The sequence below is a fragment of the Durio zibethinus genome, unplaced genomic scaffold (assembly GCF_047325235.1).
Source record: "Durio zibethinus cultivar Kanyao isolate XHJ-2024 unplaced genomic scaffold, ASM4732523v1 HiC_scaffold_161, whole genome shotgun sequence".
Classification (NCBI taxonomy): Eukaryota; Viridiplantae; Streptophyta; class Magnoliopsida; order Malvales; family Malvaceae; genus Durio; species Durio zibethinus.
The window spans coordinates 1-5000 of NW_028322784.1; positions in this window are offsets into that span (position 1 = coordinate 1).

Sequence of the window (5000 nt, forward strand, 5' to 3'; positions counted from 1 at the left end):
GGTTCCATTTTTTTATTAATAGGAGTTTTGGGTATCGGTTTATACGGTTCTAATGAACCAACATTAAATTTTGAAACATTAGCTAATCAATCGTATCCTGTCGCACTGGAAATCATATTCTATATTGGATTTCTTATTGCTTTTGCTGTCAAATCGCCGATTATACCCTTACATACGTGGTTACCAGACACCCATGGGGAGGCACATTACAGTACTTGTATGCTTCTAGCCGGAATTTTATTAAAAATGGGAGCGTATGGATTAGTTCGCATCAATATGGAATTATTACCCCACGCTCATTCCATATTTTCTCCCTGGTTGATAATAGTGGGTACAATGCAAATAATTTATGCAGCTTCAACATCTCTTGGTCAACGGAATTTAAAAAAAAGAATAGCCTATTCCTCCGTATCTCATATGGGTTTCATAATTATAGGAATTGGCTCTATAACTGATACGGGACTCAACGGAGCTATTTTACAAATAATATCTCATGGATTTATCGGTGCTGCACTTTTTTTCTTGGCAGGAACGAGTTATGATAGAATGCGTCTTTTTTATCTCGACGAAATGGGTGGAATGGCTATTCCGATTCCAAAAATATTTACGATGTTCAGTATCTTATCGATGGCTTCTCTTGCATTACCGGGCATGAGTGGTTTTGTTGCAGAGTTGATAGTCTTTTTTGGAATAATTACCAGCCAAAAATATTTTTTAATGCCAAAAATACTAATTACTTTCGTAATGTCAATTGGAATGATATTAACTCCTATTTATTCATTATCTATGTCACGTCAAATGTTCTATGGATACAAGCTATTTAATGCTCAAAGTTCTTATTTTTTTGATTCTGGACCACGAGAGTTATTTGTTTCGATCTCTATCTTTCTACCAGTAATAGGTATTGGTATTTATCCGGATTTTGTCCTCTCATTATCAGGTGAGAAGGTCGAAACTATTCTATATAATTATTTTTATAGATAGTTTTGATGAATAAAACAAAAAATCAAAAAGTAATCCTATGATTTTTAAAATTGTTCGTTGTACAGTGAAAAAAAAAAGAAAGAAGTCTTTTTTCTTCTCTTAAGTTTAAGTTAAGTAAAAAAAGGTAAAAGAATTAAATTGAATTTTAATCAGACATCTTTGGCTTTTGTTAGAACCTTTTGAATCAAGTAGTGGAGTGATTCAAAAGGTTCTTGACAGCTTACAATAAGTTTTCTTATATATACGCTGTCCTATCTTAGTATTTGTTAGGCTTAGCCTTTTTATTCAATTCAATTAGATGTTAATGTAAATGAACCATAACTATGTAAACCTATTCCTAATAGATTGACCCCAAAATAGCATATCCAAATTATAAGAAATCCCATAGAAGCCACAAGTGCGGAATTTACACCTTCCAAATTTTTATTTGTTCGGGTATGTAAATAAATCGCGAATACGGTCCAAGTAATAAATGCCCAAGTTTCCTTTGGGTCCCAATTCCAATATGATCCCCACGCCTCATTAGCCCATACGGCTCCCGAAAGAATTCCTATGGTTAAAAAGATAAACCCGAGACTAATAATACGATAACTCCAACGATCCAATTGTTGAGTCAATTGATACCTGTAAAAATTTTTAGAAGAAAGAAAATAAGTGTTTAATAAAACATTGCTTCTTTCATTCATGTATTGGATTTCGCCAAACGAAAATGACTGATTTAATAAATTATTGTTTTTACCAATAATTTTTATGGCTTTTCGAAATGTAATGACTAGAAGAGCTACTGATAATAATGATCCACATAAAAGAGCTGCATAGCCTAATACCATCATACTTACGTGCATCATTAACCACTGGGATTGGAGAGCAGGCGCTAATATTGCGGATTGATGCATTTTGGTTAAAAGACCCGAAGTGGCAAAGCCTTGGGTAAAAATAACACTTGGTGCGGTTATTGCGCTTAAATCATTTTTACGCTTTTTAAAATAGTAAACCATATGAATAAGGGAGAAACCCCATGAAAGAAAGATTAATGATTCATATAAATCACTTAATGGGAAATGTCCTGAATAAATCCAACGAGTGACTAATAATCCTGTTATACAGAAAAAGGTAACTATCATGCCCTTTTCTGATGAATCATATAGTCCTACGACTTCATCGACTAATAAGAATAAGGTTAAAAAATGAATTGTAATTACAATTGAAACGACCGAAAAGGATATATGAGTTAATATATGCTCTAAAGTTGAAAAAATCATAAGAATTCTGAAAAAAGCGAGGGTTTCTAGATTTTATGGAATGGAAATCAGGAATTAAATTCATTATAGGACTTATTCTATCTCTTTTAGAAGATACTATGCCGCTACTCGGACTCGAACCGAGATGCTCTAGCACTGCTTCCTAAGAGCAGCGTGTCTACCGATTTCACCATAGCGGCTTGCTCGAAATCATAATAAGCCATTTTTTATTCAATCGTCGAGATTGAAGGTGAAGGGGTCAATTCAATGTAAAATGTAAAAGAAGCATTTAATTTAAATTGATGAATAAAAACTCGTTTAAATAGCAATTTGAAGGTTCAAAAAGAATCTTTATTATTTATCGTTTTATTTAATTATCCTTTTTTTTATTTAATATTTAATTTAATATTTAATTATTTCAACAGAGATTTTATAGTTTGTGTTTTCCTAAAAGAGAACTCCTCTATTGTAACTAAACTAACTAGTTGTAACTTCAATTCATAGATAGAATTCAACAAAAAAATGTTCTTTATCATTTTAATTTTTTAATGATTCATCTCTCATTCTTTTATATGATTTTTATGAATCTATAAAAAAAAAAATGCTTATCAATTGAATGAATAAATGAATGAAAAAATATTATTTTTAGAGATCACAATTTCAGCACCACATCCAATGATTTCAAAAGATTTATGTAATTTGCATAGCTTTGTATTAATCGTTAGGATTTTGCGTTTTAAGGATTTATCAAACCAACTAGATATTGGGTTGTACACGTTACGTTATATAAAAAGCGTTTCGATTCCTGTCATAATTGTACCATACTTCAAAAAAGTATTTCGAATTTCGAATTCTAAAAATATGTCTTGATTCATCTTCTTATACAAACATAGAATTTTTTTAGATCATTTTAAATTGATACATTATTTGTATATCCACTAAATTATAAAGGGAGTTTTCTCAATTGGGTTGAAAGCAAGGGAAGGATATATAGTAATTCAGAGAAATAATGATTCATAAAGTTACAAAATTGAAACTTAATGGATTAGTTTCAACAACCCAGTTAAAGCTCTTATATATATGTGCTCCGATATAGCTATAGTATAAATATACAAATTTTTATTATTTAATTATTTAATTATTTATTATTATAAATTGAAATTGAATATTATAAAAATAACAAATTATTATAACACTAAGATACCAAATGGGGCGATGGGGAAAATGAGAATCCCCATCCCGGAAATGAAAAAAAAAAAGATATTCAAAAAAGAAAACCTTTGTATCTTATTCGAGTTAAACCAATTCAGATTAAAAAAAAATTATTTGTCGTACAAAAAAACTTTTTGAATTACCCGTAAAAATAGATCTCGATAATGAAAAAGCTTTCAACGCCGCCCAATATCCTTTCTTTTTCCAAACATTTTTTCGAATACGCTTTTTTGATGTAGAAGTACGTTTTTTTGGAACTGCCATTCAAAAAAAAGGTTATTTAGTGCTATAGTTGGATGTCAAAGACATCTATTTTTAAAACAAAATGATCGGTGTCTTTATGTCATTATTTATCTATTCCTATAGATTTTCTAGATTAATAGATTTTCTAGATTATAATTATCTATATACTACTATATAAATTTCATAAGAACTAAATAGAGATGGGAAAATAACATAAAATGCTTCTATTCTAGAAAAAAAAAAAAAAAAAAAATATGATATAACCTTTTTTTATTTATATTCCATACACTATCCAGAAAAAAAGAAGAATTTGTATTTAATTTATTGGTACCTTTCTTTTTTATATCTCCATTCAAATCTATAGGATAGATTAGGATCTATTATGATATATAAATTGAATTGATGAAATCAAAAAAACGTAAAAAAGAGTCTTTCCTTCTCTATCTCTGCCTATTTTTTTTGTCGTCCTACATTTATAATTTATACATCTCCATTTATACACGAAAAATACATCAAAACAAAAAAATGTAAAAAAACCATTTTATTTACCTAATAAAAAACAAACTTGAATTTTTTTCTATTAATTGGTAATTGGTCAAGCTCGAAGAGAGAGTATGCCCAATTTTCATTTTCAATCAAATTCGAATGAGACTCGTAATTAATCTGTTAAAGGATACATAATTTTGAAAAAAAAAAAGAATATTTTTTTTTTCCATTAGTAACTCGGTGATATCATTTGATTACTTCTAACTTCGAAATTTGAATATTTTTGAAATATTTGAGAAAGATTAAAAGATTAATAATAGAAAATTCCAGTTAACTTTGTAATATCTTGATTGTATTATTGCTCCCTTTCCATCAAAAGAGATAAGAGCCGGTGAATCAGAAACGATTAATTAAGAAAGAATAAGAAAAAAGTTTTTATGGAGCATACATATCAATATTCATGGATCATACCTTTTGTGCCACTTCCAATTCCTATTTTAATAGGAATGGGACTCCTACTTTTTCCGACGGCAACAAAAAATCTTCGTCGTATGTGGGCTTTTCCCAATATTTTATTGTTAAGTATAGTTATGATTTTTTCGGTCGATCTGTCTATTCAGCAAATAAATAGAAGTTCTATCTATCAATATGGATGGTCTTGGACCATCAATAATGATTTTTCTTTCGAGTTTGGCTACTTTATTGATTCACTTACCTCTATTATGTCAATATTAATCACTACTGTTGGAATTTTTGTTCTTATTTATAGTGACAATTATATGTCTCATGATCAAGGATATTTGAGATTTTTTGCTTATATGAGTTTATTCAATA